We start from the raw sequence: 22249 nt of genomic DNA, 5'->3' as shown, positions 1-22249 counted from the left end.
CTGGGTGATGGTACACGCCGTTAATCCCAGCACTTGGGAGGCAGGGGCAGGGAGATCTCTATGACTCTGAGGCTAGCCTGGTCTACACAGAATAAAGAAACCCTGTCTTGAAAAACAAAAAAAGGAGGAGGAGAAAACAAGAAATAAGTCAAGCTAATTATTGAGCATGTTCCATCAAAACTGGACTGATTAAACTCCATGTTGTGGATCTTATGAGGACAAAATGTGTTCCAAGGCCCAAAACCAACAGACCAACCGTGAGTGAAGCTTAAGTCCACTGGAATAAGGAAATCATGACCTGAGACTACAGATAAGGACTTGAGAGAGTCTAATAAACTGATTCTGAACAGCATATTGAAAGACACAGAAAAGGCTTGCCAATCTATTTATCTTCATGATGTATAAGCTGTATAGGGGTTTGAGTGAGATGTCTTCTTCCTCAACCCCACCTCTGCCACTGCCATATTCTTGGACACTTGACTGCCTGGTCCTCGGCTGGCAGTCCTGTTCTGGTAAGCTTAGGAGGTGTGACCTTGCTATAGGAAATACATCACTACTTGGGACAGGCTTTGGGGTTTCAAGGCCTCTTGCCACCCCAGTTTTCTCTCTCAGCTTCCTGTTTGTGATTGGAGAGGTAAGCCCTCAACCCGTGGCTACTTCAGCTGCCCTGTCTGCCAGCTGTACTTCCTGGTCACGTGGTGACGGACTTACTCGTCTGGGGCCTTAAGCCTAAAACAAACCTTTCCGGGCTGGAGAGATGGCTCAGCGGTTAAGAGCACCCGACTGCTCTTCCAGAGGTCATGAGTTCAATTCCCAGCAACCACATGGTGGCTCACAACCATCTGTAAGGAGATCCGGTGCCCTCTTCTGGTGTATCTGAAGACAGACAGCTACAGTGTACTTATATATAATAAATGAATAAATCTTAAAAAAAAAAAAAAAAAAAAAAAAAAAAAAAACAACCTTTCCTTTTTTAAGTTGCTTTGGCCGTGGAGTTTAATCACAGGAATAGAAAAGTAACCTATCTGGGATGTCTTTGTCAGAAAAGAGAAAGTACTGACGGGGCCTCCTGGTGTAACTTCCGGGTACAGGGGCTTGTTCCGGAAGAGCTGCTGCTGGGGAGATGAGCCCGCAGGTTGAACCAAGTGACTATCAACCACCAGTCGAAGAATCGGTGTAAAATCCAGACACAACAGTACTTGGAGAAATCAGATCACAGGCTTTAAATATCTCTCGTAAGAGAACAAGACAAAATCGTTGGTTTTGCGAGCCAGCTTTATAGATACTACTAATATTTTGTAAACATCACTCAGAAATCAATACTTACAAAATATTGTTGTAAATAGAGATTTTACCTGGATGTAACAGAATCTTGACCTTAGGGTCCATAACTAAGAACTAGACTATGACCATTTTTTATAAATTTTTATAGAGATACTTTAACGTAAACCATTTTCTCAGCTGGACATGATCACGTTTAACCATTGAGGGGCAGAGGAAGGTGTGAAACTTTATATCTGGGCAGACAATGTGGGGTTTAGAAATAACTTCCTCTGTAGAGGTACGTGCGTGTGTGTGTGTGTGTGTGTGTGTGTGTGTGTGTGTGAGAGAGAGAGAGAGAGAGAGAGAGAGAGAGAGAATTTGGTCAGTTTAACTTGGTTTTCTTTGGAGGGACAGGGAAGCAAGGGTGGGGGCAGAAAGAAACAGGTGTGACAGAAGATATCTTGGTAAGGTAGAGCAGCAGTTTGGAATTCTGTAGACCGAATATAGATGAGCTTTGTAATAGATATTATATATGGCCAGGTGGTGCTGGTACACACCTTTAATCTCAGCTCTCTGGAGGCTGAGGCAGGAGCAGAAACAGAGAAAGGGTCAAACGTAGGATCCACTACATTAATTGGAATTAATTAATTAATTAATTGGAATTTAGAAGTCAACTGTGTCATCCCCTGGCCGGTGGTAGCTGTTATGGAGGGGTACTGAGGCAAAATCATACGTGAAGGACTGGTATGGGTACAAGACGCCCCAAGACCAAGTTCTCGGCACAACCCAGAGGGAGAGAGGGCAGGAACAAGAGACAGAGTCTGAAGACAGAGGATGAGGGAGAAGGGGAAAGGGGCAAAGGAGAGGAGAGGGATATTTGTCCTTGGGGAATAAGGGACTGCCTCCGGATGTGGGGAGACAGACCTGGCCCACAGTCAAATGGTAGTTTATAAAGGGGAAAGGGGAAACCTTATGTTGGAATGAGGTGTTTAATTTTGATTGGGCATGTTAATTAGCAGAGCCCCGCTAGGGCTTTTGATTGCTGGACTTCAATAGTTTTGACCTTGGTCATCAGCCTCAGGAGGAGGAAGTGGCCAATTAAAGGAGCAGACCTTGGTGGCCGGCTTTAGGAATGGAATCTAACAGTAAGGCAGAGGGAATGAGGCTCAGGCCAGCTAGAGTTTCCTCAATGAGTTTTAGGTTTCTGTTGCTGGGGTAAAGCACCGTGCTCCAAGCACCTTGGCGTGGGGAGGGTTTATTTTATCTTACTTGTCAGGGTCACATTTCATCACTGAGGGAAGTCGGAGCAGAAACACACGCAGGGCAGTTCCCGGAGGCAGGAACTGAGGCAGAGACCTTGGAGGAAGACTGCTCACTGGCTTCATAAACCATAAGAGGAGCCACACTGTCTGCAAGCACAGCGGAGTATCAATAGGCAGGGGTCGGCTCTCTCCCGTGGGATGGGTCTCAAGTTGGGCAGTCATTGGTCGGCCAGTCCCTCAGTCTCTGCTCCATTTTATCTCGGTGTATCTTGTAAGCAGAAAAAATTTGGGGTTGAAGGTTTTGTGGGTGATTTGATGTTCCCCTCCCTCCACTAGAAGTCCTGCCTGGTTCCAGGAGGTGGCCAGTTCAGTCTCCATATCCCCTAGTGGTAGGCGTCTCAGCTAGAGTCACCCCCCACAGACTCCCTGTAGCCTCCCAGGTCTCTAGCTATTCCCGGGGATGTCCCCATACCATCCCTCTTCCACACCCCCTCCCCCACATCTGATCACATTCCTCATTCCCCTGCCTCCATCTTCCCGCCCCCACCCCGCCAGTTCCGTCTTTCCATCCACCTCCAATGACTATTTTGTTTTCCCTTCTGAGTGAAATTCACATATTCCCCCTTTGGCTCTCCTCATTACCCAATTTCTTTGGGTCTGTGGATCGGACCTTGGCTAAAGTCCACTCACAAGTGAGTGCATACCATGTGTGTATTTCTGGGTTTGGGTTCCCTCACTCCCGATGTTATTTTCTGGTTCCATCTGCTTGCCTGAAACTTTCAGGACAATCTTTGTTTTTAGTAGCTAGATAGTATTTCATTGTATAAAAGAACCACATTTTCTGTATCCATTCTTCGGTTGATGGACATCTGGGCTATGTCCTGTCTCTGGCTCTTATGAATACGGCTGCTATGAACATAATGGAGCAAATGTGCTTGTGGGATAGTGGGGCATCTTTTGGATATATGCCGAGGAGTGATATAGCTGGGTCTTGGGATAAAACTATTCCCAATTTTCCTGAGAAACCGCCAAATTGATTCCCAGAGTGGTTGTGCAAGTCTGCACTCCCACCAGCAGAGGAGTTTTCTTGCTCTACATCCTCGCCAGCATCTGCTGCTGCTTGAGTTTTCAGTCTTAGCCATTCTGACTGGCGTGAGGTGGAATCTCAGGGTCGTTCTAATTTGCATTTCCCTGATGACTAAGGATGTTGAACATTTCTAAGTGTTAGAGATTCTTTTTTTTTTTCTTTTTTCTATTTTTCGGAGCTGGGGACCGAACCCAGGGCCTTGAGTAGCTGGGGACCGAACCCAGGGCTTGCTAGGCAAGCGCTCTACCACTGAGCTAAATCTCCAACCCGAGATTCCATAGAGATTCTTAAAGCCATTAGAGATTCCTCTGTTGAGAATTCTGCTTAGTTCTGTACCCCATTTTTAAAAAATTGGGTTATTTGGGTTTATTGGTGTCTAATTTCTTGAGTTCTTTACATATTTTGGATGTTGGTCCTCTGCTGGATGTAGGGTTGGTGAAGATCTTTTCCCATTCTGTAGGCCGCTGTTTTGTCCTACTGATGGTGTGCTTTGCCTTGCAGAAGCTTTTCGGTTTCACGAGGTCCCATTTATTAATTGTTGGTCTTAGTGCCTGAGCCATTGGTGTTCTGTTCAGGACTGTGTCTCCTGTGCCAAGGAGTTCAAGGCAGTGCCCCACTTTCTCTTCTATTAGACTTAGTGGATCCAGTTTTATGTTGAGGTCTTCGATCTACTTGGACTTGAGTTTTGTGCAGGGTAATACAGATCTATCTGCATTCTTCTACATGCAGACATCCAGGTAGACCAGCAGCATTTGTTGAAGGTGTTTTCTTTTTCCAATTGTATACTTTTGATTTCTTTGCCAAAAAACAAATCAAGTTTCCATAAGTGTGTAGGTTTATTTCAGGGTCATCAACTCTGTCTTTATGCCAGTACCATGCGTTTTTTTTCACTATTGCTCTGTAGTACAGCTTGAAATCAGGGATGGTGATCTCTCCAGAAGTTCTTTTATTGTACAGGATGGTTTTAGCTATCCTGGGCTTTTTGTTTTTTCATATGAAATTGAGAATTGTTCTTTCAAGGTCTGTAAAGAATTGTGTTGGAATTTTGATGGGAATTTCATTGAATTTGCAGATTGCTTGGTAAGATGGCCTTTTTCACTATGTTAATCCTACTGATGCATGAGCTCGAAAGATCTTTCCATGTTCCGATGTCTTCTTTAATTTCTTTCTTCAGAGGCTTGAAATTCTTGCCATAAAGGTCTTTCACTTGCTTGGTTAGAGTTACACCAAGATATTTTATATTATTTATGACTATTATGAAGGGTGAATTTCTTTCTCAGCCTGTTTATCATTTGTATAAAGGAAGGCTGCTAATTTTTTTTTTCTTTTTTCTTTTCTTCAGAGCTGGGGACCGAACCCAGGGCCTTGAGCTTGCTAGGCAAGTGCTCTACCACTGAGCTAAATCCCCAACCCCTAATTTTTTTTTTTTTTGTTTTTTGTGGTTCTTTTTTTCAGAGCTGGGGACCGAACCCAGGGCCTTGTGCTTCCTAGGCAAGCGCTCTACCACTGAGCTAAATCCCCAGCCCCCCCTAATTTTTTTTAAGCTAATTTTGTATCCAGCTACTTTGCTAAAGGTGTTGTTGTAAAAATATAAAAAAATAAAAAAGGTATCTTTTATCCCCACTTGGTCTTCACCACAGTGTCCCCAAGATATCTGCTGGATATCTTAATTCTCAGTCAGCAAAGCGTCTCACCCGCTCTGCTCCATCCCCTATCACACTGCCAAAGGCCTCTCTCTGAGCCGTCAGCAATCTCTCTACCTATCTAGTTCCCAAAGCAGATTTCCATGTCAGAAACACACACCCCAACTCTGTGGTGGCCCAGACCAGCTGCCACACACTTTCTTACACTTAAATCGCTACATGAAAGAACACACAACACAATAACCTTTGATCCAACTGGTAAGATATAATTGCCTACCTAAACACACAAAGCCTAATACACATCCATCCCTTAAAAACGTTTGTAACAACCTGTAAAGGTATGGCGTGGAATTTTAACGTCACCTGCCATCTTGTCCTGCCATGGCTTTTCTCCTTCTCCCTCCTATCTCTTCCTCCTTTCCGTTCCGGTCTCCTCCTCTTCCTTCAAACTTCTCTCCTGCCCATCCTTCTTTTTCATCCAATGACAGGCCTTCTTCTATCCTGTACCTGTACCTGCCCCTCACCTGTATTTTACAAGTTCAATGGGGAGAAGATTCTGGTGAAGTCACCTGAGTCCTGAGTACTTGACTAGGCAGATGTCCTCTGGGCAGTGGAATTAGCATCAAAATACAGATAGCTCCAAGGTAAACCACAACAGAAAAGTGTTTATCAACTGTAGAAGTTCTCTGATAGAATTTTTGGGGTCAGTTGTTTATACTATCATATCATCTGATCTCCTTTAGTTGTCTTATTTCTCTAGCTAGAAGTTCAAATCCTATGTTGAATAGATATGGAGAAAGTGGACAGCCTTGTCTTAATTTTAGTGGAATTGCTTTAAGTTTCTCTGCATTAAATTTGATGTTGGCTATTGACTTGTTGTATACTATTTTTATTATGTTTAGGCACGTGCCTTGTATCCTTGATCTCTCCAAGACTTTAACATGAAGGGGTGTTAGATTTTGTCAAAGGCTTTTTCAACATCTAATGAGATGATCATGTGATTTTTTTTTCAGTTTGTTTATATGGTGGATTACACTGATAGACTTTCATATCAATATATCCCTGTGTTCATGGAATTAAGCCTATTTGATCATGGTGGATGATATTTTTGATGTGTTCTTGGACCTTGTTTGTATTTTATTGAGTACTTTCACATTAATGTTCATAGGGGAGAGTGGCTTGAAATTCTCTTTCTTGAGTCTTTGTGTGGTTTAATATCGGGGAGATTGTGGCCTTACAAAATGAGTTTGGCAGTGTTCCTTCTTTTTCTATTTGGTGAAACAGTTTGAAGAGTATTTGTGTTAACTCTTCTTCAAAAGTCTGGTAGAATTCTGCACTAAAATCATCTGGCTCTGGGCTTTTCTTGCTGGGAGATTTTTAATGAATGTTTCTATTCCCATAGGGGTTATAGGATTATTTATATAGTTTTCCTGATCTTGATTTAACTTAGCCAAGTGGTATCTATCTAGAAAATCATTCATTTTATTTAGATTTTACAAATTTGGTGGTCTTTTGTGGTAAGTGAGCACAACATTTTGTAGGCATCTGTTAGGTCCACTTGAATCATAGCCCCAGCGAGTTTCATGATTTCCATGTTTAGTCTCTGTCTCAGATGACCTGTTCATTGGTGAAAGTGGGGTGTTGAAGTCTCCCATTTTTATTGTGTGAGGTTCAATGTGTGGATTAAGCTTTAGGACTGCTTCTTTTACGAATGTGGGCGCCTTTGCATTTGGGGCATAGATGTTCAGCATTGGTATGAAGAATCCGTAAACGGGACACAGGCTTGAGAGTAGCAAGATCTTGTCTTTTGTTATTTTACAAAAAGTGAAAACTCAAAATTTTATTAGAATTTTTAGGCAGGACAGATTACACAGGGAGGAAATCATCATCATCATCATCATCATCATCATCTAATCGGAAAAATAAACTACCTCTACTTGCAGATGGCATCATCTTGTATATAGAAAATCCTAAGAAATTCTTTCTGCAACTCCTTTTTAAACTTTTTACCTTTATGGGTGTGGGTGTTCTGCCTACATGTATGCATGTGTGCTGTGTGGGTACCACGGAGGTGAGAGAAGAGGAGGGCATGGATCCCTAGAAATGGAGTAACTTAATGGAGGTGTGAGCCACCATGAAGGTGCTCAGGACTGAACCTGGATCCCCCACAAGAACAGGAAGTTCTCTTAACCACTGAGCATCTCTTAACAGCTACTAGGATAAAAGAGTTAAGCAAATTTCTAAAATTTGTGGTAGATATGCAAAATCACATCTATTTCTATACAATGTAACCGATAATATGGAATTAGATTAAGGAGACAGCTCCATTTATCATACTTTTAAGAGGCATGAAATGGGAAAACATGTAACGAAATAAATAGAACACTTACGCTCCAAATAAGACATTGCTGAAAAAAAAAATCACAGATCTAAATAAATGGGAATGATTTAGGATGGCAATCCTCCCCAAATGAATCTTTAGATTCCACATAGTCCTTATCAAAATCCCTCTAATTTCTTTGTAAAAATGGACAAACTGATCCTAAAGTTACCATATCATCCCAAGTCCCCCTCCCCCCCCCATCAATTCTGAAAAAGAAAAGCTTCAATAATCTTAAAAAAGATTCATTACTGGAGAGATGGCTCAGGGTCAAGAGCACAGATTCAATTCTCAGCAACCCTCCCTCTCCTGCCACCCCACAGCAGCTCACAACTTTTTGCAATTCCAGTTCCAGTGAATCCGACCATCTCCTCTGGCCTCCTAAAGAACCAGGTCCATACGCGATGCACATACACATATGTAGACAAAACGCTCATATGTACATGAGTTAAATAAATATTTTTTAATACTTATTTATTTTCTAATTATGAGTACAGTGTAGCTGTCCTCAGACACACCAGAAGAGGGCACTGAATCACATTACAGATGGTTGTGAGCCACCATGTGGTTGCTGGGAATTGAACTCAGGACCTCTGGAAGAGCAGTTTTATTCTCTGAACCACTGAGCCATCTCTCCAGCCCTAAATAAATATTTTTAATGTTAAAAAAAAGAATGTTGGGCTGGAGAGATGGCTTAGCGGTTAAGAGAACTGATTAAAGATAGCTACAGTATACTCAGATAAATAAAAATAAATCTTTAAAAAAATGTTCACACCGGATTTAAAACTTAAAAGAAAACCACGATAAGCAAGATAGTGTTGTAGTGACACAAAGAGAGGTGCAGAGGTCAACGGAACAGAGTTGAATGCATACGAACAGGTGTTCACACTTAGAATCAGTTGATTTTTGACAATGTTTCAAGACTATTCAATAGGCAAAGAATAGATCACTCAATAAATTCTGACAGGAAAACTATATAAACCCATGCAAAGAAAAAAATTTGACATCCCCCCTCTTTCCCAAGAGCTGGAGTGATGTGTCATCAGGGACAGGAGTTGCTCTTGCAGAGGACCTGAATTTAAGTGCTACCACCTACATGGTGGCTCACAGCCACCCATAACTTCCATTCCAGGGTAGGTATCAGATTCCTTCCTCTAAATCACCTCTGATTAGGCAATACTTTCCAAATGATTTTCAGTTCCCATGAGAGGAGCTCAGGAGAAGAGCAGAACCCTTGACCCCTTGGCCAGGTTCACTCATTGGGAGCCCATCACCTAGGAGACAGAGTACATGCTCCAGGGATAACTGGTGTCTGCTCCTCCACTGACTCACAGCATCCCTGCTGTGACAATGGGAGAAGCCCTGCTCTCCTTTCCATCACAGCCTGGAGTGGCGCCCCAGCCCGGTGATCTGGAAGGAAGCAGCAACAGGCCATAGACTTCTGTCCTTAGTGAGTTTTTGTAGACTTGTTGAATAAATGCTTCTTTGCCTGCTGAGGGATCTTAGGACCATTCCCAGCTATCCTACACGGCTGTGTCTTGTCATTCTGTCTGTCTTCACTGGTAAGTTGGTCTCTTTGAGAGCACATCTATGGCATACTTTGTGGTCACTGTCTCAAAGCAGAATTCTCTAATTTTTTAGAATTCTCTGGTTTTTGTTTTGCTTGGGGGGGGGAGGGTTATTTTTCTTTATCGGCTGTTTTGTTGTTGTGCTGTTTGTTTTTGAAGTAGGGTCTTGCTTACGTCCAAGCTGGTCTGGAACTCTTGGTCCTTTTACCTCAGCCTCCCCTGGGTATTGCAATTACAGGTGTGCACCTCCATGCCTGGCCCTGAACTGGTATTTTTGTCTTATGTACTGGGATTTTGTCCCAGAACTCAAACATGTTCAACGGAACCATGTTTCCATTATCTATATGTTGTTTTGTAGAAACAAATGTAGTGACTTAAAACACCAGTCATGGGCTGGAGAGATGGCTCAGTGGTTAAGAGCACTGACCGCTCTTCCAGAGGTCCTGAGTTCAAATCCCAGCATCCACATGGTGGCTCACAACCATCTGTAATGAGATCTGATACCCTCTTCTGGTGTATCTGAGGACAGCTACAGTGTGCTCACATACATTAAATAACTAAATTAAAAAAAAAACAGTCATTGAGTTAGATTTCAGTTTTGTGGCTCAGGAAAGATTTAGCTGAGCGCAGGCTCACTTAGTATTTATCAAGAAGCTGGGTTAGGGGGTTGGGGATTTAGCTCAGTGGTAGAGTGCTTGCCTAGCAAGCACAAGGCCCTGAGTTCGGTCCCCAGCTCCGAAAAGAAGGAGGAGGAGGAGGAGGAGGAGGAGGAGGAGGAGGAGGAGGAGGAGGAGGAGGAGGAGGAGGAGGAGGAGGAGGAAGAAGAAGAAGAAGAAGAAGAAGAAGAAGAAAAAGAAAAAGAAAGCTGGGTTAGCCTAGCAAGCGCAAGGCCCTGGGTCCCCAGCTCCGAAAAAAGAAAAAAAAAAAAAAAAGCTGGGTTAGACTGGCAGCTCCAGGCAGACTGGATTTCTATGCCTAGTGCCTGGGCAGGGATGGCAAGAGTCCAGGACAGCTGAGCCCCTCTCTCCCCAGGGCGTGCTCCCATACTGTCTTCAGTAAGATGGCCCGAGTTTGTACATGGTGGCTCCGAGCTTCAGTAGTGACTGTTTTAGAGATTAAGGAGGAATGAGAACCTCTGTCTGAAGTCTCAAAAGGCTTCGTATTGGTCTGAAATTTACATGCAATGTCTCTACCTAGAAAAGGAAAAGGAATAAGGTTTAGAATGATGTAAACTGAGCTGAGTGATCAAAGCCAGTGAAAGAGAGGATTGGGAACCACAAGATCAAATCGGAGGAAGGCTTAGAGCTGAATAAATCCCTCTCGTGCTATGAGGAATGTAATTTTGTTCCCTGTCACATCTAGGATTACCCGAGACTCACATCCGTAGAGACTTAGACAAGACATAGTGCTTGTTGTTCTTGGCCGGTGCCGGGACAGAACACTCCAGACAACATGGTTTCACGTGGAGAGGCTTAATGAGAGAAGCGTAGAAGAGTAGAAAGGCGACCGGCCATGGGCACGTAGTGGGAGTGGGGAAGGGGGAAAGAACAGAGAAAAACAAAGAGTAAGAGAGAAGGAAGAGGGGAGGAAGAGAGGAGGAAGAGGAAGAGGAGGGGCAAGCAGCCCCATTTATAGTGTCAGTCACAGCTGGCTGTTGCCAGGCAACTGTGGGGCGGAGCCTCCCTGGTTGTTCCCAGGTAGCTGTGGGGGTGGATCTTAGACAGAATACCAACACTTGTAACCCGGCATCTTTGGGCATTCTGGTCTAAAATATTCTGGTCAGAATATTTCAGACTGGAGAGAACCCTCAAACCAAGGCTGTTTAAGTGGCCACTAGGTGGCGCTCTAGCATTTGCTGCGATGAGAACAGCCGCTATAGCTGTGGCCTTAAATTGAGTTTGCCCTTTTTTTTCCGCTCACTCCTCATCCAGCTGTTGTGAGTATTGATGATTCCTCAGCTAGGAAAGACCTTGAAGACTGTGTCTCATAAAGTAGAGGAGGGATTCCGGAGTCACTGGCCTAGTTTTTGCAGCTTTTGTCCCGTAGAGCATGTAAGCCATTTTACTCTGACCCAGCTTCTGAAGATGCTTGAATTTGTAAGGTGTGTTCTCAGGGTGTCTTGGCTTTCTGTAGTCTCCGGGTCCAGGTTAGTATAGGTGCACATGGTTCAGCTTGGGTAGGCTAAAAGAAAGCAGGGTTTTGTTTTGTCAGAAGCTCCTTATGTTGTCTCCTGTAGGCTTGATAGTGGCCTTTTTCCACTTCCTCTGATAGTCTTACCGGTCCAGTTGGTTCTTCCCTCATGACGCATGCTGTGTCAGCGACCAGTAGGGCTGTGCATTAGGCAATAGAGCTGGCCAGACTGTCATTGGATGACACTCATCGGTCCAAGCCCTCATATATGCAGCCTTGCAAAGTTAGATCATAAACCTTCGTTAATGAAGGTGGAGGGGACGTCGGTAAATCACCTTCATTAGATTGTGTTTGGGACTGGTCAGACATGGGTACCACAATTCCTGCTAGCTACTTCATAAGGAAAAAGGATGTTTTCCCAGAAGGTAGTTCTTAGTTGTTCCCAGAGTGCCCTGGTCAAATCCCCGGGTGTCTGAAAGAGAGTGTTTCTGGGTAAGGAGGAGGCGTGGTTGGAGAGGGTCCCACAGTTGGAGAGGAAAGGGAAATGGACGTTCAAAGAGGGGAAGGCGAAACAGCTGTTAAGAGGCGACCGGTGGTAAAGCTGGAGTGCGAACAGAGGCTTGCATGGTAAAGATGAGAAGAATGCCATCTGGGTCTGAGTTTAAGGGAGGTGGTGAGTTAGTGTAAGTTAATCTGGTAAAGCACAGGAGGCATCGTTTTTCCGATGTGTGGCCAGGATGGCGAGGCCTGTGTGTTAGACATGTTACGTGGCTCTGTTTAAACACTGTGACTAAAAGTGACTTAGGGGAAAAAGAGTTTATTTTGTCTTGCAGTTTTAGGAGGAAGGCCCTTAAGTCCGTAATAGCAAGGCAGCGTGGCAACCTGCAGGCTTGGTGACGGGAGCGGGAAGCTGAGATTGCGCTGTTCCTGTAGGTGACAGCGAAGCCATCTGTACATTGAGATGAGAATGAGGAGCTGGGGATTTAGCTCAGTGGTAGAGCGCTTGCCTAGGAAGCGCAAGGCCCTGGGTTCGGTCCCCAGCTCCGAAAAAAAAAAAAAAAAAAAAAGAGATGAGAATGAAAGCCTGGTGCATATTGGCTTCATCAACCTGGATCAGACTCTGGGGAGTCTAATACTGGGCCGTTTATTAGAGGCAAAATTAAACACAGTAGAATTTGGATAAGAGTCTCCAGGCAACAATAATTCCCATAATCATTCTGATTCCAGGTGCACAGTAAAGCTTATGACTACATAGAAACTCCTTTACAAAGTACATGTGACCGCGAGGGTGGGTTCTATGGCTAAAAGGCTTAGGCTCTAACATGGTCACTGACTGAAACCATAGAGGTCAGTGCTATAAAGTACATGTGACCTCTCCACTAAGGATGGGTAATGGTCTAGGGAGGGAAGAATCTGGAATTTCTAGGGAATTTGGGTGAGGTCTGTCGCTTCAGAGAGCACCAAGGTCACCAAGTTGTTAACGACCTCCACTCTCGGCTTTCTGGATGGAATGCAGGTGTTTGATTTGATCTCTCCCGTTGAGGAGAAACCCTGTGATTAATATTCTTGGCTCTCTTAGTGCTGCTCTGTGAGTACAAGGTCCTGGTACCCTCTACACCAAGAGATCACACCTCTAACCACATACAAACAACAGAGATAAGTAAATAGGGAGGTGAGGTTTAGACACTCTCGGAGCTGACCTCAACAACAGTCTTCCTCCAGCAAGGTGCCACTTTCCAAAATAGTACGACCGGAGTCTGTGAGGGACATTTCCTTTCAAGCAGACTTAGCTGGATAGAGAGAATCAGTCCTAAATTATGACAAATGCGGTTTAATTGTACCATACAGTTATAACACAGCGTGCTCTAGGGCAGCCAGGGTTCCCAATCAGGGAGTAGAAAAAAGGCCAAATTTGTTTAATAGGAAAAACATGAATTTGTTGTTTCTCATTTTCAGAGTCTGAGGAGCAAACTTAGGCTGATTTTTGAGAACACATCGCAGAAGTGAGTCAGAGTGTGTCCCCTCTCATGAATCATACCAAATTCCAGGACTCAGGAAACAGAGGCAGGCAGACCTCTGTGAGTTCAAAACCAGCCTGCCTGTATGATGGACAGAGTGAGTTCCAAGCCAGCCAGTGCTACACAGTGAGATAGACGTTGTCTCAAAAGAAAGAGAGGAAAGAAGGAAGGAAGGTCCATTTTGGTGAAAATTTCACCTAAGGCAGCTATTTCTGGAATCAAATATGTGCTCAGATTTAATTTCTCCCAAGAAAGTGCTCTGTGTGGTATTATTAGACAGTTATATAAGACCGTGAGTCTGGGCACTGATCAATCAAGATAAGGCACAAAGCCACTTGAGTTAGGAATGAATAAAAAACTCTACGGCCTTCCCCCTGAATGTGCTTGCTTGTCTAACAATAACGACAAGATGTTTGGGGTTTTTTTTAAGACAAGGTTTGTCTGGATATCCCTGGCTGTTCTGGAACTCAGTAGACCAGGCTACCTTGAACTCAGAGATCTCTCTGCCTCTAGAGTGTTGGGATTAAAGGCAGGAGCTACCATGACAGGCTTTCCGAAAGAAAGATATTCTGCGTCACTGGAATGCACTGGGTCGTGTGGTCACTTCTTGGGACTTCAGAATGGATTCCTAACAGGTTTATGAGTGCTAGCTCTTTGCCATTAGTTGCCTCAATCCACAGGGCAGTCGACCAGGGTCTTGGGTCCACCTAGGAGAGAATGGGGGACAAGAGACGCCAAGAACAGACAGCAAGTCAAGAGGTCTGATCAAGCTGACAGTTTTTAATTTTTCTCAGGCAGAAGATATACTGGTAGAAGCAAGATGTGGGGAGGGGTTAGGTAACCACAAAAGAATGGTCCTGGCTCGAATACCAGGATATTGTCTGGGTAAATCGGTCAGCAGGGGGAACAGTAGGGTGGGTTGCTTAGTGACCTGACCACCAGTGCCTGACCACCAGTGCTCAGCGACCTAACAACCAGATTTATTCTCCCTGTTGAATTCGAGCAGAACTGCAGGTGCAGGCTTAGGCATGGCTGCTTTGATCTAACTTAAGGCTATTGCTTTTGATCTAACATAGGCTAAAATACAATTGCTTTTTAACATGAAGGGTGCCTCCACCATCTTGAGGCTGCTCCCAACAGCCATTGTCACTCCCTTGGTCTTTGGTTGTTTCTCTTGCCTTGTTAAACTCTCCTCAGTCATCCCTTCAGAGCCTGCTACCTATTTCCTGCCAGAAGCCAGAATAAACAAATCCAACCATTATGTATGTATGTATATATGTATGTATATATGTATGTATATATGTATATATGTATATATGTATATATGTATGTATGTATATATGTATGTATGTATGTATGTATGTATGTATGTATTTAATGTGTTTTGGGTTTTTGTTTGCACATTTGTCTGTGTGAGGCTCTCAGATTCCCTGGAACTGGAGTCACAGACAGTTGTGAGCTGCCATGTGGGTGCTGGGAATTGAACCCTGGTCCTCTGAAAGAGCAGACAGTGCTCTTAATCATTGAGCTCTCTCTCCAACCTTCTATATTTAAGGGGTATTTTGACTTTATGTGTACAAGTATTCTGCCTGTATGTGTGCTTGTGCACCACAGGTATATGTGTGGACCCAAGGAGGAAGGCATGCGATCCCTTGGAGTTACAGTTGGCTTTTAACTGCCATGTGGATGCTGGGAACTGAACGCAGGTCCTCTGGAAGAGCAGTCAGTGTACTTGGCCACCATTTCTCTACTGCTCCTGCAAGGACCAGGTTTTAATTCCCAACATTCATGTCAGATGGTGCACAACTATCTGTAACTTCAGTGCCAAAGTCTCTGATACCATTTTCAGGTCTCCACAAGCACCTGTAATCGCATGACCCAGGAGTACATACACATACACACACACGCACACACACACACATACACACACATACACACACATACACATACACACATACGCATACAAACACACATACACACTCATACACACACTCATACACACACACATACACACACACATAACACACACATACACACATAATACACATATATACACACACATACACATACACACACATAAACACACTCATACACATACACACACATAAACACACTCATACACACACACACACACACACACACACACGTACACTGTTGTTAATATTCCTGTCCTGTGAGAGGTATAAGCATCTTCTCCTTCTCTAAAGTCCCAACAACAAACCAAGTACAATTCCACCGAAGTTCACCCTGGAGAACCTGTTACTTCATTGGTCTTACAGAGTACAGTTAAGAGGTTGCCATCAGAAATATGTTTGGGGTCAAAAAGGAAGAGACCACTGCTCCAATTAGTGTCCCGACAGAGTAAAGCTTAGCTTCTGATCCAAAGGGGCGCTCTACTCACAAGCACAAAGGGCAAGCACATGGGACAGCAAGTGTGCTGGGATTTTACTCTAATGCCAGTGGTGACTGCCATTTCCCCCACTGGCTGGAGTCTGACCTCACAGTCTTTTGCGATTGGCTAGTTTTAAAGAACTGGTCAGAGAATATGAAGGGTGGTAGGAAGAGTCAGCCACTTAGTTCCCAGAATGCTGCAGGACCTTTTTCTAAATAAAAGCTTTATCAGCTAGGGGAGGGATTTTATAATGCATAAATGTTGTATAAAATGGAGGGAGGGTGTGAAAGATTTTGAATCTTTATCATAACAAAAGTTTTATAGTATTTTACAGAAAAAAACTGATATTTATAGTTTCTTACACTACTTGAAGGAATTTGGGTGCTCATTCCCCAAAAGGCCACACTAGAAAGTTTGTAGCCAGAGTGAGAGACCCACCTGCATGCCTTATCTCCTCCTTGAGGCCATGCACAATGAGGGCAGAATGCAAACAATTGTTAGGAGCTTCTGGTTACTCAACTAAGAGTCTAACAGTCCTCTTCAGTATTCTGTCTGTGAAGGAAAGTCAACAGCCAGCAAACCCAGATGTCATGATCTTTTGCAAGCAGAACCAATTGCTCTGATGATGGTGAGACAGCTTGACTTATATTCCTGCACAAAACACATGCACAAAACACACACACACACACCACATGCATATATATATACATACAAACACATACACACACTATACAAACACATATACAGTCACACACAACACACATATGCATACACGCACATGCACACACATATACAAGCACACACAACACACACGTACATACACAGATGCACACACATGCATGCAAGCACAAAGTGCACGTGCATGCACCCATGCACTGCACCCATGCATACATACACACATGCATGTGCACATGCAATTAAAAGTACAAATTTAAGAGCTGGAGAGATGGCTCAGCACTCAAGAGCACTTGCTGATCTCACAGAGAACCTGCCTGTAATTCCCAGCACCCACATGACAATTCACAGCCATCTGTAACCCCAACTCCAGTTCTCTTTTCTGGCCTTCATGGGCATCAGGTACATAGGGTACCCAGATATAGATACAAGCAAACCATCCATGAACATAGATTTTTAAATATTTAGGATAACTTTTAGATCTTACTAACTGTGCTTGAGTGTGTATAAGTGCACCACAAGCATCCAAGTGCCCAAGGAGGCCAGATGAGGCCGTAGAATGCTATGAAGCTGGAGTTACAGGCACGTGTGAGTCACCTGCAGTGTCTGGGACTTGAACCTGGGTTCTCTGCAAGAGGATTAAGTGCTGTTAACTGCAGAGCCATGGCTCAAGCTCCATAAAAAATAAATCTTAAAAAAACAAACAAACAAACAAACAAAAAACCACCTGGCTAATCCATCTCTAAAATGCACATTATTTGAGATGTTTAGAATTAGTGTAATGCAGAGCGATTCTCACGTCTCCGGTCAGTCACCTCGACTCAGGCTCTAACGTATGCTAAGCTAGTCGGGAAGCATATTCCAAGTGCAGTTTTAAAGGTTTTCTTGAATATGAAATGTAGAAATAATGAACCAACCCTCTTACCCCCAAATTGGTCCAGGGAAGCTCTTCTGGTTGGAAACAGCCAGTAAGTAACTTGCAAGAACTGATGTCGGGCACTAGATGGCAGCAACACGACCTAGGAGTGTGGTTACTCAGAGAAGACTCTTACAGAGTCCATCAGGTCACATAGCTCTGGTGTTCACAACCAGAGCTCTCTCTCTCTCCCTCTGTCTGTCTGTCTGTCTTAACTTTACGTATTTGAGGACACCATAGCTGTCTTCAGACACCAGAAGAGGTCATCAGATCCCATTACAGATGCTTGCAAGCCACCATGTGGTTGCTGGGAATTGAACTCAGGACCTCTGGAAGAGCAGTCAGTGCTCTTAACCACTGAGCCATCTCTCCAGACTAGCTCTCCACTCTCAAATCCCAGCAGCCCTGGATGCTTTTCTCAGCATCTTGTACATTTTGGCCTCCCTGCTCTTAAAGGATCTGAGAAAGCTCTGGTTGTTGTCTTGCCTCACCTGCCCGCCTTTGGTATGCCTAGACACACAACCAAACATGCAGGGCAAAGAGTCTGGTATCGAGAGGAGGCTGCAGTCTGTCCAAGCTTTGGAAGAGGGTGTGGATCCCTGCATTTTGGAAGCTGAGGCAGATTGCTGCAAATTTAAGACCAGTGAGTTTTGGGTCAGCCTGAGCCACAGAGTGAGATTGTGTCTAAAAAGAAAACAAAAGGAAACAGAAAAGAAGACTGGTAGGAAGGAAAGAGAAAGGGAAGAGATGGAGGAGAGAGGAATTTCATGTAGAACCTGAAATTTCTGCCATAGGAAATAGTGTTTGGTCTGTCCCTCCTCCTGACTAAATGACCCCAAGTAAGTACTTGGGCTGGCCTCCTCCAACCTCTTTGGACTTAGCAGAGGAACAACATAAGTCGAAGTCATTACCGTACTAAAGATACTTAGTTACAAATGACTATGGCCTTGTGTAAACAAGCTTAAACCTAACAAAAAGATGGGGAAATTATTTGGTCAACACAATGTTTTTGTTATTTTACACAGGGCCTCTAGCCTAGGGTGGCCTCAACACTGCCCTCTTCTGTCAGTTTCTCAAGTACTGGGATCACTGACATGGCAACCACACCCAGAGAGATTAACAGTTTTATAAGGTATGTGAGTGAATTCGAACCCAATGGTTTTCACACAAAGTTTCCTTTCTCTCAACCTCCCAGGGAAGAAATTCCTTTCCTTGTAGTTCTGACCAAACTCCCAGATTTGCCCAGGGTCCAAACTCATCATCACTAAGTTAACTTCATGGGAGGAGAGAAGCTTATCAAAAACCCACACTCCACCAGTGGAAGGGGAAGCCTTGGGTCCTGCTAAGACTGAACCCCCAGTGAACTAGATTGTTGGGGGGAGGGCGGCAATGGGGGGAGGATGGGGAGGGGAACACCCATAAAGAAGGGGAGGGGGAGGGATTAGGGGGATGTTTGCCCGGAAACCGGGAAAGGGAATAACACTCGAAATGTATATAAGAAATACTCAAGTTAATAAAAAAAAAAAAAAAAAAAAAAAAAAACCAACAACAACAACAACAACAAAAAAAAAAACCCACACTCAATTCGGTTACACCAAGTGCCAGTTGTTAAAGAGGGGGGGGTCACGTGACAGTTAAATAAATCAGCAGAAGCCAGGATAGCGGGGCAGCTGGCTCTCTTTCCACTCTTTTAATTTACTTATTCATTTTATGCATATGAGTAACACTGTGGCTGTTTTCAGACACACCAGTAGAGGGCATCAGATCCCATTACAGATGGCTGCGAGCCACCATGTGGTTGCTGGGAATTGAACTCAGGACCTCTGGAGGAGCAGTCAGTGCTCTTAACCACTGAGTCATCTCTCTAGCCCCTCTCCATTCTTTCATCTATTTATCCAGTACACCTCAGTATGTTTTCCTGGAAGCCCTTCCTCTTACTCTCTCCACAGGTAAAAGGTTTTACTTATCCAATCTCTGGGTCCTCCCACCACATAGCCTGCTAGCATGTGTGACTTTGACACATTCCTAAGTTCTAAGCTGTGCAGTATCATATGCAGTTGCTGATGTAGTCTATGTCTTTCCACTATAGACTTCCACTATAGTGTTCACAGTGTTGGAAGACCCTGCTATTAAGGTTACTGTCCACCATGTCCAAATAGCTCTCCAAGACAGACACAAAATGGAGGGCTCCCCCTCTCAGCAGGGCCTCCTTTTCTCTGTCTGACCTTGTCTGGAGAGCACAACTCCCACATCCTCCTCCTGAGGAAAGTCATGTAGTCTTTGGCCAAACTGCAGGTTCAACTTCCTTTCTCCTGACAAGAACCTGCCTGGCAAGTTCCTGGAATTCCTCTTCCTGTAAATTCCTCTGCCCTCATCAATAATGTCCCCCTACCCTGGAAGTCCCTACCCACTCCCAAGATTTATATAGCTCTTGTCCACCTCAAATAAACTTGAGCTGTCTCACTGAAGCTGATCCCGAAAGTCATTCTGTCCCACTCATGGCTGTCTGAATCCCACCCCACACCTCTGCTCCCCTCACTCTCTTGGGCTGGGGGCTGATGACCTCTGAGGAAGAGGAGGCCAAACACAGGGATAAGGATTAAACTTTTCCAGAACCTATGACAGCAACTGGCATGTAGTAATGTCCCAACTAAATATCTTTAATTGATTTGATAATTATCTATTAGACAGCATGGTGTCTAATATTAATATTGTCAACTTTACAGGGTCCAGACGGCATGTGTGTAAGTGAGTTTGTAGATTAAGTTAACAGAGGTCGCTCACCCTAAATATTGGTTGCACCCTTCCATGGACTAGGTGGCACAAGCCTTTAATCTCAGTGGGACACAGAGGCAGGTGGATCTTTGTGAGTTCCTGGTCAGCTACGGCTACACACAAGTCTCAGTCTAAAAACAAAGCAAGAACAAAAACAAAAACCAACTTATCTTTTTTTTTTTTCTTTTTTTTTCCGGAGCTGGGGACCGAACCCAGGGCCTTGCGCTTGCTTGTCAAGTGCTCTACCACTGAGCTAAATCCCCAACCCCCCAACTTATCTTTTTAATACTTAGTAATTTGCACAGATTTTCATATAAAAGAACCCGCAATGATTAGCCTCATTAAACAAAGCAGTAACTGCAAAAAGCTATGTAAAAGCTCGTTAAACCAACTTAGTTTCTACTTCTAAAGGAATCTTTCAGTAAGGTAAATGTGTATCATCACCGATGCGCGGTTGTTTCTCTCACACGCAAGGACAAAGCACTTATTTTGTCAGAGCAAACAGATAAACACCAGGGTTTCAAATAGCGAGGTTGTTCAGATGCCAGATTTTTCTTGGATGCCCTTTTAAATGTGTAAGCTACTGAAAGGTCAGCATTATGCTACTTATAATGAAGCTTTTTAGGGCTGGAGAGATGGCTCAGCACTTAAAAGCAGTGGCTTCTCTACCAGAGGGCCCAGGCTCAACTGCCACACGGAGATCTGCAGCCATCTTTAACTCCAGTTCAGGGATCCAACAAGGGCACTGCGTATGTGTGGTGCGCAGACATACATGCAGACAAAACAGCCATGCACATGACAACTTTTTAAAGTTTATAAGTGATGACCATGATACTGGTGATGAAGACTTGTCCCAGAGGGATCCCCCAAAGCTCACAATTATCTATTTTAAGTTATGTGCCAGTTGGTTTTTGGAATCAGAAGCTAAAGGAAGGGGTTGGGGATTTAGCTCAGTGGTAGAGCGCTTGCCTAGCAAGCACAAGGCCCTGGGTTCGATCCCCAGCTCCGAAAAAAAGAAAAAAGAGGAAAAAAAAAAAAAAGAAGCTAAAGGAAGAAAACAGCAATTTCTCCAGTGTATCATGAATAGGTCCCATCCGTTGTATTGCTGTTCCTTTTTTTTTTTTTTTTTTTTTTGGAGCTGGGGACCGAACCCAGGGCCTTGCGCTTCCTAGGCAAGCACTCTACCACTGAGCTAAATCCCCAAACCTGTATTGCTGTTCCTTTAAGAGAGCAAAGCTGGGTGCAGCTGTGTGGGTGGGCAGCTTTTCTTGTTAGCCCTCGGTGGCCTCACGGTTTGAGTGAGACATCTCCCAGAGCTTTGACCATTTAAATGCTTTGTCATTCCCCTACCCTCACCCCCTACTGGTGATACTCTTTGGGGAGGCTTAGGAGTGTGGCCTTGAAGGAAGTAGGTTGCAAGGGGTAGGATTTGAGAATTTAAAGACAAAAAAGAGAGATAGAAAGAAAGAAAGAAAGAAAGAAAGAAAGAAAGAAAGAAAGAAAGAAAGAAAGAAAGAAGAGAGAAAGGAAAGCAGGCAAGGGAGTAAAGCAAAGCTCTCTACTTTGCTTTCTCTAGCTCTTGCCTGTGCTTCAAGATGTGAGACATCCTCTCCTCCTGTGCCTGTCACCAATGTTTTCTGTCTCTACCATGATGAATTCTTCTCCCTCTGGAACTTTGTAAGCCAAATAAACCCTTCTTTCTTTAAGTTATCTTGGGCATGGTGTTTTATCACAGCAACAGACAAGTAATTAACATACCCTCTGTAGATATGCACAGCTCACAGTCTCCAGGAGTTCTCCATCTTGCTCCTCCAGTCCCATGGGGTTCCCTTGCATTCCCCCTTTCTCAGTGGGGTTAACCAAGCTACTCAGCCTGGCCCAGGACCAAAGGAAAGCAAGATAGTGCCCTGGCCTGATGTGCCCATGGCTCATGCTGTCTCTGATGCCTATACATATTTCTAGGCACAGAGCCATAAGACATCAATGTACTGGACTTAAAATAGTTATTTACTTAAAAGACTTCAGCACAAACGAATATGTAAATGAGCTTTGGCTTGGTTAAGACAATTTCCAAAGATGGCCAGAAATCAGAAGTAGAAACACAATAGTTTTTAAACAAAACTTAAAGTCCTGTCTTTTT

At 44.0% G+C, this 22249-nt stretch overlaps 1 long non-coding RNA gene across 1 annotated transcript; it reads left to right on the top strand.

Moving 5' to 3' along the window:
- The first annotated feature begins 11606 nt into the window (after positions 1–11606).
- LOC120098665 (uncharacterized) lies at positions 11607–21813 on the top strand. Its single transcript, XR_005497091.2, has 3 exons — positions 11607–11960; positions 18360–18466; positions 21686–21813. It is a non-coding gene; the product is annotated as an uncharacterized LOC120098665 (long non-coding RNA).
- The last annotated feature ends 436 nt before the right edge of the window (positions 21814–22249 follow it).

The sequence above is a fragment of the Rattus norvegicus genome, chromosome 19, assembly GCF_036323735.1.
Source record: "Rattus norvegicus strain BN/NHsdMcwi chromosome 19, GRCr8, whole genome shotgun sequence".
NCBI lineage: Eukaryota > Metazoa > Chordata > Mammalia > Rodentia > Muridae > Rattus > Rattus norvegicus.
This window is presented reverse-complemented; position numbering and strand designations above follow the sequence as displayed.